This window comes from Scyliorhinus torazame, chromosome 20, assembly GCF_047496885.1.
Source record: "Scyliorhinus torazame isolate Kashiwa2021f chromosome 20, sScyTor2.1, whole genome shotgun sequence".
Lineage (NCBI taxonomy): Eukaryota > Metazoa > Chordata > Chondrichthyes > Carcharhiniformes > Scyliorhinidae > Scyliorhinus > Scyliorhinus torazame.
In genome coordinates this window covers 16,724,348-16,738,322 of record NC_092726.1, presented here as the reverse complement: position 1 = coordinate 16,738,322, position 13,975 = coordinate 16,724,348, and the positions used below count along the sequence as shown (strand labels likewise).

The 13,975-nt window shown below is 46.2% G+C and overlaps 2 protein-coding genes across 13 annotated transcripts in view; one reads left to right on the top strand and one right to left on the bottom strand.

Annotated features, from left to right (window-relative positions):
* LOC140396913 (histone-lysine N-methyltransferase NSD3-like) overlaps window positions 1–13,975 on the top strand; it is a 579,137-nt gene that overhangs the window by 519 nt on the left and 564,643 nt on the right.
* The window catches only part of tacc1 (transforming, acidic coiled-coil containing protein 1), a 457,444-nt gene that overhangs the window by 315,309 nt on the left and 128,160 nt on the right, over window positions 1–13,975 (bottom strand). The gene's annotated exons all lie outside the window — the stretch shown is intronic.

Genomic DNA, 13,975 nt, shown 5'->3' with positions numbered 1-13,975 from the left:
TTGGTGCTGCTTTTTATTTTGCTTTGCTGGGTGGGGGTAGAGAGGGAGGAGGAGGGGGCGGTGATGAGGCAGGATGGAGAAGGGAAAAAGGTACATTACTGGATTTAAAGGGGCAGTGGCAGCCATGTTGCTGCTGCCACTACTTGTCTCCCTCTCTCCTCCTGACTTGAGGACATAAAATTAAGTTTTGTGTAAAAATACTATGTTCTGACTTGTCGTTCAGTGTAGTTTTAATACTTGGTGTTAAGCATATATTTTGTTCCTTCCTCCCTGCCTCTCCCCACACTGTCCCCCCTCCCTGTCAGACATTAAGATGCCTATGTTGTTTTTTTATTTTCAATTCTTGTGGAATTGGGGTGTTGGGGAGGGAGTGAACTCTCATCTGTCTGAGCTGTGCAAGAGATTATTTGAAGAAGTGCTTTTGGCAGATGATATCCCTGCTTTGTTCACTTTTGATGTTCACGTTTATCAGGATGGATCTGCAAGTTGACAATTAAGATGTAATTCTGCTGTCGTTTGGGAAAAATAGGGAGGAAGGGAAGGAATGTTTATGAGCAGAAACTGATGTTTTGCTGATGCAATCGATTAAATTGAAAAGTTTATTAGTGAACCATGTAGCTGTCAAGTTTTAAAAAAGAAACTATAGATTTTTTTTACTGCAGGCTGTTGCTTTTTAGATTAATATGATGTAGAAGGAGGCCATTCGGCCCACATCACCTGTCCCAGCTCTTTGAAAGTGCTATCTGGTCACTCCATTCCTCTGCTGTTTTTCCACAGTCATGTAAATCTGTCCTTTCCAAGAATATATCCAGTTCACTTTTGAAAATTAGTTAATCTGCTTCCATCGCCCTTTCAAACAGTGCATTAAACATCATTACTCGCTCTAAAACCGAAATCTCATCATCTCCCCTCTGATCCGTTTGCCAAATATCTTGCTTCGGTATCTTCTTGCTACTGACCCACTTGTGGAAACTTTTTTTCTCTATTTACTTTGTCAAAATCTCCCAAGACTTTGAATACCTTTATTCAGTCTTCCCTTTACATTTACTGCTCTAAGAACAATTTCAGTTTACCTAGTCACTCCAAATAACAAAAGTCCCCCATCACTGGTACCATTTTTCCAAATCTCTTCTGCAACCTCTCCAAGGCTCAGCTGGAGAATTGTATCCAATAACATTTTAGAATGAGACTGAACAAGTCATTTACAAAGGGGCAGCTTAACTTGCTTGCTTTTTTGTACTCTACTCCTGTATTTGGAAAACCAGGAATCCAGAATAATTTGTTTTGTCAAACCGCTTTCCCAGGTGTCAGGCCACCTTGAAAGGTTTGTTTAGGTAGCCCCCCCCCCCAGGTCTCTGTGTTCCTGCATTCCGATTAACATTGTAGCATTCATTTATAATGCCGCCTTCTCTGATTCTTCCTTCCAAAAAGGACCAATTGACACTTACCTGCCAGTCGATCTGTCACTTCCTTAAGCCATTGTCCACCTCGCTGTTAACTGTACTTTTGAGTTTCATATTTTCCACCAGCCTTGACATTGCGTGCCAAATATCCAAGTCCAGGTCGTTATATGGCAAAAGAAAGCCCTAATCCTAATGCCAACCCCTGGGGTACACCACTCTGTACATACCTTTCAATGTGAAATTCAACTGTTCGTGACTCTGCTTTCTTAATTAATTTTGTCCCTGCACTGCCAGTTTTCCCTTTCACACCATGGGTTACAATTTTGTTAACAGGTTTTTTTTGTTGTATGTGATACTTTTTTGGAAATACTTTGGAAAGTCCACATACACATTAATAAATCCTTCAAGCTGTCACTATTGATCCATGTTTTTCCAAATGACAGTTGATCCCCCACCGAATATTGTCACTGAAACTTTTCCCACCACTGATGGTGGGCTCACTGGCCTACGTTTGCTGGATTTATCCCTTTTTGAACACACATGTCACGTTTTCAAACCTCCGGGCCTCTTGTTATATCCAAATGGAATTGAAAGATTGCGGCCATAGCATACACCATCTCCATCGTCCGTTTACTCAGCAACCCAGAATGTCTCCCATCTAAGCATTTCCACTTTGGACACTACCAGTTTTTTTAACTACCTCCTCTTTTGCATTTTTATCCCATCCAATTTCTCTGTTCCTTCTGCTGTGGCAACATCATCTTGTTTTACAATGACCATGTGTTGCTAAACCTCTGCCTAATTTCTGGACCCTAATCAGTCCTATTTCCCCCCGTGCCCTATCCTTTTCAGTGTCCATTTTACGATTTTATTTATGATTTGCAAAAGATTTTCTGGCGAGTACTTGGCTCCAAATTAGCCCATTGAAGGCTTTGTGTATTTACAGTAACAATTTTAACAATTCAATTGAAGACTCTAGGGGTATATTTGATGTGTAAAGTCTGATTCCAGTGAGGCTTGAACTTAAATTCAGAAAATTTCTCGACTGGAGGGTAACTCTGAATGCGAGATGTCAACATATCACTTCCTGATTTCCCCGCCAGGTGTTGTTTACCAGAATAGATGCTCTTGTGTGCCATATTGGCCTAGTTCTCACCAAAACAGCCACGTGGTTGAGAGTACTACCTACCACTGGCTGACTGTGGCCTGCTTTACAAATCATCCTGAGTATGTTGTTATTTAGTGACGTCTTGCAAATGACATGAGATACTTAGTTATCTGAGTTCATATTTAAGGAAAGGCTATTTTGATGAGACGCTGGAGGATTGCATGGACCCCAGCATGAAATGGCTGGCCCATGAGAAAACATTGAGGGAGGAAATAAAGCCTCTTGCAACATAGCTCTTTACCAAAGACTGCATTATTTAAAAACCTTACTCAGCCTTCAGTGCTCACTGAAGCTTTTAAAATCATACAGTTCAGGACTCCAAATGCAACAAATAGTATGTGTTCTGAGAAAGTAGAAAAAAAAGATTGTTACATAATATGGAACTGTGAACTTGTGGGTTCTCAATATGGTAAAGTATCTCTGAATTGGATTGCTGCAAATTCATTAAAGAGGGGTACAAAGTGATTGCTGAAATTGATAGGAGCTTTTAAATTATTAGCTTGTCTGAAAAAGTATTATCCAAATCTGGAACCTCAGTAATATTTTTCACCTTCAGTGCAGACTTATTTCTTTCATGGCAAAGCAGCAGATCATGGATGCTCTTTGTCCAAAGAAGATTTGAGTTTAAGAATAACTAATAATGTCATGTTTTTGAAAAAGCAAGTTTGTTTTCTCAGGCGTTGTGCTCTCACTAAATAACATTATGCTCGTCGTGCAGATTGATTACTGGCTTACAATCCCAGAACCAGACTGGCATTTCTGAAAATGATGGTGCTACAATTTTCCAAATGGCTCTGATGACATTTTCGAGAAGGCCCAGTTTTTGCTTTGTTTATTTCAGATGATAATTCTGTTTCACCCCTCGGGAAGGCATGCGGCCAGGGTTCGTTCTTCATCTATCTGTTCTACCATTTGTGATACTTTAAAATTCTTTGGCTGGATAGGGCACATGATGCAGTGAGAAAGGATGTGGGTTCATACTCCGAAATCACGCAAGTCCCTCTTGTTGGCTCCCTGTGGGGAGGGAGGGAACGAACGTGAGCAGCTGAGTCATTCCGTGCACCAACAAGCTGCTCAGCTGCTTCGTACACATCTGTGAGCAGGTTTCTTTTCAACCCTTTTTTGAGCATGGAATATTGTGTAATATTGTTAGGTAGAAATGTCAGCCCTGACGATTTCTGTTTCGAGTAGACAAACATCGATGATGCATCACTCTTGTTCCTGATAAAATATGGTTGTTCACTGTTTTACTTGATGACATGCAGTTTTCTTGTGTTCTGTTTTGCAGTTTTGCAAATATGCAAGCATTGCTTGCTGAAGCAACCCATCAATTTGCAATATCATATGGTGATGTAAATTCTTGCAGCTTTTAGCTGTTAAATGAGATTTTGCATTCCTCTTCTGAGCCTCTCTCTGCACCCCAAAAACCTAGTTTTCTCTCTTCCTCTTGAAGCCACTGCCTGTGTTGAGGCATTTGCCTGATGCCTGCACAAGCGCATTTTTTCGAAGGCCTTGTTAGAATCAGGCCTGACCGATGAGATTTAATATCTTTTTCTTTTCACCCCCATCCACTTTGTAACCCCTGAAGCCAATTGTGGTGTCAGTCTTGCCACTTAACATAGAACTGTACAGCATATATATATGATCCATCTCCATTTAGACCAGTCGACTTCCGATAAACAAAGTACATTTAATCAGCCGATAATTTAAATTATTTTAAAAAATGAAAATAACTCCACATTTGCAATAAGGGAACTTTATATTGAATAGACTGATGAATGTAACTCAAGGACCCTGGTATCTGGGGACTGACTGGCACATTAACCAATTAAGTATGTTTAGATGTTTTTGTTCATTTGAATAAGATCAGTGGGGAATTTTGTAAAAAGAAAATCCGAATGGAAAGGTAGTTTTGCAGCAGAAATGTCATTCAATTATAATTGTTGGTGTAGGTCAGTGCTGCTTCTTTAGTTACTAAAAGAAAGAGACAAAGTCATGGACATTTTGCAAGTTAATTTAAAATATTCAGCAATGCAGTGTTTTCTATTCTGATTGGAGTTTTGCCCTACTGAGGACTGTCTGGGAATGACAGCATGCTGTGATATTTTAAAATGATTGTACAAGCGTTGATGAGGTTCAGTTCATTATGAAAGTCTGGCTTTTGAGTTCTGATGTACAAAATGTTGCAAACGCGTATGATGAGCTATCGTAGATGTACAGCATATGAGTCAAACCTCAAGACTTGAAATCATTTTCTTTTTGAAGGGGGCATTTTAAAATGCGAAGTTTGAAAGGCCAATTTTTCTCACAAGACTTGTGTTCTCAACAACACCAGAAATTTGTATTAATAAAATGTCTTTGACTTAAATTTTCTCAAATTACCTTGTGTGAGTGTTCATTAAGCTGTATTTGACAGCAAGGGGCACATTGAAATATCAGGGCAGATGACCAAAGCTTGGTTTTAAGGAGCACCTTAAAATAGGAAACCAAGATGGTGAGATTTTGGGAGGTAATTCCAGAACTTGGGGTTCATTGAAAGTTGAATAAAATCATAAGATTGATGTGCATTACTTTATCGTGTACTATTTTGTCAAACATGGACATTGATATTTAATTGTCTGTGTGTATTAGTCAGTCCCTTGTCACGTATTCAGTATGTCTGAGGAGTTCTCCACCCAGAGAACATTTATTTTTAATTTCGTACTTGATGGCTATACTGTCTATTTGCAAATAAAAACCAAACAATGCTTCAATGTCCCTAATGTTGTGCCAGTTCTACGTGACACAAGCAGACACATGGGTGAATTAAGGAGTTAATCTATCCTGGACGTCCTCTCCAGTGTTTGGTTTTATACATTTGTACTGCGGTGTTGAAAACCTATGGTTTCGGCCACTTGTTTTCCATTTTCTCCATTTGTTTATTGTCCCTGTTTTATTGGGATCTGCTGTTGCATATCATCGCACGTATGCCTTCAGTCACATCCCTCTTCCTGATGCTAGCGACAGAAAATGCAGCTGATTTTGTGCTGATGATTGGATTACTGGCTGCATCTTTGTTATTTAAGGGCTGCCGTAAAGTGTGTTGTTGCCGTGCTGTTTTTAGATGTCATTTTTAAAAATAGAAGAGCTTCTTGGCAGTCTCTTGTTGTTGCATCTTACGCACACAGAATGAGTAACTAAGCGTATGGAGGAGGAGCAAAGAGGAAGCACAGCACAGTACACTGATTTCAACAGTGTTGTTCAGGAAGGTTTTGAGCAGGCGTTCACTTCTCACATTTATTGGCAGTGATTTGAAGGAAATGTACTCCAGTGACTGCATCCAGAATACCATTAGCTGAAATCGGAAAGTACCTTGGATAAATCCTCGTAGCTGGCTTTCATATTTTGGTTTCATATTTGATAATCAGATATGGGAGTCTGGGTAATGGTGGACTCTATTTTTTTCCCCCTCTCCTTTTCTTTTGAAGATTATTGGCAAATAGTTGTGTTGATACCACTTCTTGTATAATATTCCTTCATTTCCCACACATTTATCCCTGCCCTTCACATAACCAAATAAGGCTTATGTTGCTTCTCTCTGTAATTAATCATTTCTCATGTTATGTCAGTGACTGGGTGAAAGAAAAGTCCCATATAAAATTCTCTTCGCAAACTGATCAGTCATTAGGTCATTCATAAATGCAATTTTTTTGTTGTTGCTGGGATGTTTCTCGTGTGCTTGTTTTCAATCTACACAAGACTGGGGTGTTTCAGTTCCACAGAAGTAAAAATGGTTCAGTAGAATATAAATAACATGACAAATGGGTTCCTGCTGTGAACCATATCATTCTCCTTCTAAATTTGTTTTATCATTTAAGGGGCAATTTAGGGATCAAGGCAGGCCCTGGGTTGGTTGGTGGGCCTGTGACGCCAGCCGTACGCCGTGTGGTGGAGGATTTGGACCTCGCGGAGGGTGACTGTCCGAAGGCTGTCAGCCGCCCAGTGTCAGGAGCAGAGGGTGCACATGAGGCTCTCTACAGCGGGTTGGGCTCACTTCTGCCTGATACTGTGTTGCCCCTCACCCCCTCTGGGGTCTCCCAGAATCTGGCACATCATAATTGAAGGTTCTTTTTGTTTTTCTGCCTCCGTAGATAGTCCTATTGGCTACCCCCCCCTCCACCAACATCCTGACTCCCTCTCTCCCCACCACCCCCCTTTCCCTTTTGTTGGTACAGAGGCGAGGGTATCTGGTATCTCCAACGCAAAGTTTAGTGCTTGTACCGTGTGTTTTTTGTACAAATGTGTTGTGAACGGTTCAAATAATCAGAGTATCCTACCCCTCCTCTCTGTACGTTGGTACTGAGGGGAGGGTACCCTGTTTCTCCAACACAAAATTAGTGTTTGTACCATTTGGCCTTGTTTATATTTTTTACTGTTTTAATAAAAAGATAGGGCCAACCCACCTACCTTGCACATCTTTTGGGTTGTGGGGAGTGACACCCACAGGGACACGGGAAGAATGTTTGCACAATGAATTGAGGTAGGGATCGAACCCAGGTCCTCGGCGCTGTGAGGCAGCGGTGGTAACCACTGCGCCGGTGTGCTGCCCGAGCCATATCATTCTCCAGCATGCTTGGTTAGTACCCAAGTTACACAAATTTGAATAAAATTTCGAAAAAGTGACTTCTGCATTGGAATAGTGCGACAAACAATGAGCACAACAACAAATTCTCACCAACTGCATGGTTTGTCTTGTGTCTTTCTGCTGATATTGTGTATTTAGGTTTGCTCAGTATCTCGAGGGTGACCAGCAGTGTTAACAATTTTTTGGTTTGTCTGCCTATGCTTGTAGCACACAGTGAAAGCAATAACTGTGAAGCAAGTTTTTCAGGTAAAAGAAACAGCCTCCTGGCTATACGAAAACAGAATTTCGCAGCAGAAATTATGCTTTTTAAAAAAAAAAAATTTTATTAAAGGTTTTCATAAAATATCAATAACAAAATGAGGAAAAAAAAGTAAACCCAACAGGGTTAAGTACAAAACACAATCTAGAAAAGCAACCCTCCATACCCGCCCCCCCCGTACATAGATAATAAATTAACATTAACACCCCGACTTAACACAACAGGTATACACACCCCCTCAGACCCTTCCGTGTCAATAACAAAAACAATAATAAAGTAAACCCCCCCCCCCCCCCCCCCCCCCCCGAGCTGCTGCTGCCATTGACCAATGTCTATCGTTCTGCCAGAAAGTCTAAGAACGGTTGCCACCGCCTAAAGAACCCTTGTACCGACCCTTTCAAGATGAATTTCACCTGAACCCCGCCATATCGCTGATCCAGGATTCCACGCTTGGGACCTCGCATCCTTCCACTGAAGAAGAATCCTTCGCCGAGCTACCAGGGACGCAAAGGCCAGAATACCGGCCTCTTTCACCTCCTGCACTCCCGGCTCCTCTGCCACCCCAAATATTGCGAGCCCCCAGCCCGGTTTGACCCTGGACCCTACCACCCTCGACACTGTCCTCGCTACGCCCTTCCAAAATTCCTCCAGCGCTGGGCCTGCCCAGAACATATGAGTGTGATTTGCTGGGCTCCCTGAGCACCTAACACACCTGTCCTCACCCCCAGAAAACCGGCTCATCCTTGTCCCGGCCATGTGTGCCCTGTGCAGCACCTTAAACTGTATGAGGCTGAGCCTCGCGCACGAGGAGGAAAAGTTCACCCTCCCCAGGGCATCTGCCCACATCCCTTCCTCAATCTCCTCTCCCAACTCCTCCTCCCACTTAGCTTTTACCTCCGCCACCGAGGCCTCCTCCTCCTCCTGCACCCCCCCGAGAGCACCCTGTCCTGTACTGTGTGTGGCAGTAGCCGTGGGAATTCCACCACCTGCCGTCTGGCAAACGCCCTTACCTGTAAGTACCTGAAGGTGTTCCCCAGTTGGAGCGCGTACTTCTCCTCCAGCTCACCCGGGCTCACAAACTTCCCGTTCACAAACGGGTCCCCCAACTTTCGTATCCCTGCCCTGTGCCACCCCGAAAACCCTCCACCTGTACTTCCTGGGGCGAACCGGTGGTTACCCTGTAATGGGGTTCATGCTGAGGTCCCAAACCCCCCCCCCGCCTCCACTGCCCCAAAATTTGAGGGCAGCCGCCACCACCGGGCCTGTGGTATACCTCCTTGGAGGGAGCGGCAGCGGCGCCTTTGCGAGCGCCCCCAGACTCGTACCCACACAAGACGCTGTCTCCAGCCTCTTCCATGCAGCCCCCTCCCCCTCCATCAACCACTTGCGCACCATCGTCGAATTGGCAGCCCAGTAGTACCCACAGAGGTTGGGCAGCGCCAGTCCCCCCTATCTCTACTCTGCTCCAGGAACACCCTTCTCACCCTCGGAGTCCCTCGTGCCCACACAAAGTCCATTATACTCCTGTTAAGCTGCCTGAAAAAAGCCTTCAGGATAAACACGGGGAGGCACTGGAACAGGAACAAAATCCTTGGGAGCACCGTCATTTTGATTGACTGCACGCTACCCGCCAAGGACAACGGCAACGCGTCCCACCTCCTGAACTCCTCCTCCATTTGCTCCACCAGCCTTGTAAAATTAAGCCTATGCAGGGCCCCCAGCTACTGGCCACCTGGACCCCCAAATACCTGAAGCTCCTCTCCGCCCTTTTTAGTGGGAGCTCGCCAATCCTCCTCTCCTGGTCCCCTGGATGAACTACGAACAGTTCACTCTTCCCCATGTTGAGCATGTACCCCGAAAAAGTCCCCGAATTTCCTAAGAATCCTCATTACCTCCGGCATTCCTCCCACCGGGTCCACCACGTACAGTAGCAGCTCATCCACATAAAGCGACACCCTAGGCTCCTCCCCACCCCGCACCAACCCCCTCCAGTTCCTCGACTCTCTCAGTGCCATAGCCAGGGGTTCAATCGCCAGTGCTAAGAGCAGGGGGGACAGGGGACACACCTGCCTCGTCCCTCGGTGCAACCGAAAGTACTCAGACCTCCTCCTGTTCTTGGTCACACTTGCCATCGGGACCTCATACAACAGTCTAACCCACCTGACAAACCCCTCCCCAAACCCGAACCTCTTCAGCACCTCCCACAGGTACCCCCACTCTACCCTATCGAAGGCTTTCTCAGCGTCCATCGCCACCACTATCTCCGCCTCTCCCTCCCTCGCCGGCATCATGATAACGTTCAAAAACCTCCGCACATTCACGTTCAACTGCCTCCCCTTCACAAACCCCGTCTGGTCTTCATGGATGATCTGCGGCACGCAATCCTCAATCCTTGTGGCTAAGACCTTCGCCAGCACCTTGGCATCTACATTTAGCAAGGAAATCGGTCTGTAAGACCCACATTGCAGGGGATCCTTGTCCTGCTTCAGGATCAAGGAGATCAGTGCCCGGGACATCATCGGGGGCAAAGCCCCCCCCCCCCCCCCCCCTCCCTCCCTTGCCTTATTGAAGGTCCTGACTAACAGTTGGCCCAACAGGTCCATATATTTTTTATAGAATTCGACCGGGAAACTGTCCGGTCCCGATGCCTTCCCTGCCTGCATGCTTCCTATCCCTTTGATCAGCTCCTCCAGCCCAATCGGGGCCCCCAATCCCGCCACCAGTCCCTCTTCCACCTTTGGAAATCTCAATTGGTCCAGGAAGCGGCCCATCCCTCCCTCCCTCCTGTGGGGGCTCGGATCGGTACAATTCCTCATAAAAGTCCCTGAAGACCCCATTGATGCCAACCCCACTCTGCACCACACTCCTTCCCCTGTCCTTAACTCCCCCGGTCTCCCTAGCTGCGTCCCGCTTCCGAAGCTGATGCACCAGCATCCGGCTTGCCTTTTCCCCATACCCGTAAATCGCCCCCTGGGCCTTCCTCCACTGCCCCTCCAGCCCCTCCGGGAGGCCGAGAATCCGCAGATTCTTCTGCCTCGACCGATTCTCCATCTACTCGAACCGCTCCTGCCATTTCTTGTGGAGCGCCTCATGCGCCTCCACCTTTACCGCCAGGCCTAAGATCTCGTCCTCATTGTCAGAGATCTTTTGTCGAGCCTCGCAGATCGCCACCCCCTGGGCCGTCTGTGTCTCCAGCAGCTTATCAATAGAAGCCTTCATCGGCTCCAGCAGGTCCGCTATAATCTCTCTGAAGCAGCACTGGATACCTTCCTGCTGCTCCTCCGCCCACTGCATCCACGCTGCCTGGTCTCTGCCCGCTGCCATTTTATTCTTCCCTCGCACCTTCTTTGGGTCCACCACCACCTTTTTTTGTCGCCCCGCTCCTAGTTGAAGCCATATACTAACAGGGAGCTGTTATAAACTCCTTCCCACACAGGGAAACGTCGAACAAGTGCCGTTGGGGCCCTGAAAAGAGCCCAAAAGTCCGTTTTTGCGGGAGCCACCGAATGTGCGTCTTAGCTCCGCATAGCCGCAACCGGAAGTCAGAAATTATGCTTTTTGACCTGAACAGGATAGAGCTGGGTATTCTCTGACAAGTGAATCACCACATGATCTCCTGAAAGCCTCTCCTTCATAAGCAAAATTCAAGATAGATGTTCACCACTCTGCTGGATTTCCTAAAGACCAGCACATCGAAGTCTTCCTGCTACTTTACTGCATTCAAAATTTGGCCATTTTCTTCCCTCCCCTTAAGCTGCAGCTTGAGGCTATTTGATACTTGATGCGCTCTCTGATAGTACTGACATCCTGTGCCTTAAGCAACATTGTGTAATTCACTCTTCTGAATTCCTGATCTCGCTTGCAGTTCTGTTGACAGCAGTTTGGTACAAACCACTTTTCTGGCGAGAGGAACTGGAATTGGGTTGGCAGATGTTGTTAAATGAGCTGTCCCCATGTGGTGACTATTTGTATGGTGAGATCATTGATGGAAACACTGAACTGAGCAAAAGTTAACTTGACGATCCATTGTGTGTTGCTTTTTATTCCAGTTCAACCATAGTTGGTTAGAAGGATGAGGGAGGGAGGGGAGCGGGGGGGGGTGTCTTATTGAACTTACTGGATACTGCGTGGCCTGGATAGAGTGGATGTGGAGAGGATGTTTCCACTTGTAGAAAAACTAGAAGCAGAGGACACAATCTCGGACTAAAGGGACAAACCTTTAAAACAGAGATGAGGAGGAATTCCTTCAGCCAGGTGGTGAATCTGTGAAGCTCTTTGCCGCAGAAGGCTGTGGAGGCCAAATCGCTGAGTGTGTTTAAGATTGAGATAGATAGGTTTTTGATCAATAAGGGGATCAGGGGTTATGGGGAGAAGGCAGGAGAATGAGGATGAGAAAAATATCAGCCGTGATTGAATGGCAGAGCAGACCGATGGGCCGAGTGGCCTAATTCTGCTCTTATGTCTTATGGTCTAAGAGTTGGGAAGCATTGCAGAGAGACTTCAGCTCCTCTTGAGTGAGAGAGACCCATCTCCGCAATGGAAATTGTAGATACACAATAATAATATTAAGATAGAAAGAAGTTGCAGTGGATATCATAATAATTAGAATTTTCATAGAACATAGAAAATTGGGGGATGGATCTGATAGAATGTTGAGCTTTTGAAAAGAGTTAGAGAAAATAAATAACGATGGATGATTTCTCTTGATGGACAGAACTGTAACAAAAGGCAGAAATGTGGATTGGAGGGAATTATTTCCAATGAGTTAGTATTATGTGGACTGCTTTACCACAAGAAGATATTGAATCCCAAGTCAGTTGCAGTATTTAAACGGGTAACAATAGATCGAGAGATATGTGAAATGGTGTATCGGTCGAGGCAATGGGAGTACATGACAATGCATTGAAACAAACCTTTAAAGATAGAACATGGCCCAGTGTGGTTAGATTGAAGGACTGTCTTTGATTGGAACCAACAGTGGTATTAGCAGAATAAACTTCACGGACTCCTTCTGCATTAGCATTTCTCGGAAGAATTTTTATAACATTTTCTCTCAATAGTTAACAGTGTTTAAAATCTTGGATGGCGCGGTGATGCAGTGGTTAGCATTGCTGCCTCACGGCGCTGGGGACTCTGGTTCGATTCCGATCCCGGGTCGCCGTCCGTGTGGAGTTTGGACATTCTCCCAGTGTCTGCGTGGGTCTCTGTCTGCCTCTCTGTCTGCCTCTCTGTGTCTCTCACTCTGTCTCTCTCTCTCTCTGTCTCTCTCTGTTCTCTCTCTCTCTCTGTCTCTCTCTCTGTGTGTCTCTCTCTCTGTGTGTGTCTCTCTCTGTGTGTGTCTCTCTGTGTGTGTCTCTCTGTGTGTGTCTCTCTCTGTGTGTCTCTCTCTGTGTGTGTCTCTCTCTGTGTGTGTCTCTCTCTGTGTGTCTCTCTCTGTGTGTCTCTCTCTGTGTGTCTCTCTCTGTGTGTCTCTCTCTGTGTGTCTCTCTCTGTGTGTCTCTCTCTGTGTGTGTCTCTCTCTGTGTGTGTCTCTCTCTGTGTGTGTCTCTCTCTGTGTGTGTCTCTCTCTGTGTGGTCTCTCTCTGTGTGTGTCTCTCTCTGTGTGTGTCTCTCTCTGTGTGTCTCTCTCTCTGTGTGTCTCTCTCTCTGTGTGTCTCTCTCTCTGTGTGTCTCTCTCTCTCCTGTGTCTCTCTCTCTGTGTGTCTCTCTCTCTCTGTGTGTTTCTCTCTCTCTCTGTGTGTCTCTCTCTCTCTGTGTCTCTCTCTCTGTGTGTCTCTCTCTCTCTTGTGTGTCTCTCTCTCTCTGTGTCTCTCTCTCTGTGTGTCTCTCTCTCTCTGTGTCTCCCTCTCTGTGTGTCTCTCGTGTGTCTCTCTCTCTCTGTGTCTCTCTCTCTCTCTGTGTCTCTCTCTCTCTCTGTGTCTCTCTCTCTCTCTGTGTCTCTCTCTCTCTGTGTCTCTCTCTCTCTCTGTGTCTCTCTCTCTCTCTGTGTCTCTCCTCCTCCTGTGTCTCTCTCTCCTGTCGTCTCCTCTCTCCTGTGTGTCTCTCTCCTCTGTGTCTCCTCTCTCTGGTCTCTCTCTCCCTGTGTCTGTCTCTCTCTCTCTGTGTCCTCTCTCCCCTCTGTCTCTCCCTCCCTGTCTCTCCCTCTCTGTCTCTCTCTCCTCCTCTGTCTCTCCCTCTCCTCTGTCTCTCCTCCCTCTGTCCTCTCCCTCTCTGTCTCTCCCTCCCTGTCTCTCCCCTCCGTCTCTCCCTCCCTGTCTCTCCTCCCTGTCTCTCCCTCCCCTGTCTCTCTCTCCCCCTGTCTCTCCCTCCCCCTGTTCTCCCTCCCCCTGCTCTCTCCCTCCCCTGTCTCTCCCCCCCCTTCTCCCTCCCCTTGTCTTCTCCCTCCCCCTGTCTCTCCTCCCCCTGTCTCTCCCTCTCCCTGTCTCTCCCTCTCCTGTCTCTCTCTCTCCCTGTCTCTCTCCCCTCTCCTGTCTCTCTCCCTCTCCCTGTCACTCTCCCTCCTCCCTGTCTCTCCCTCTCCC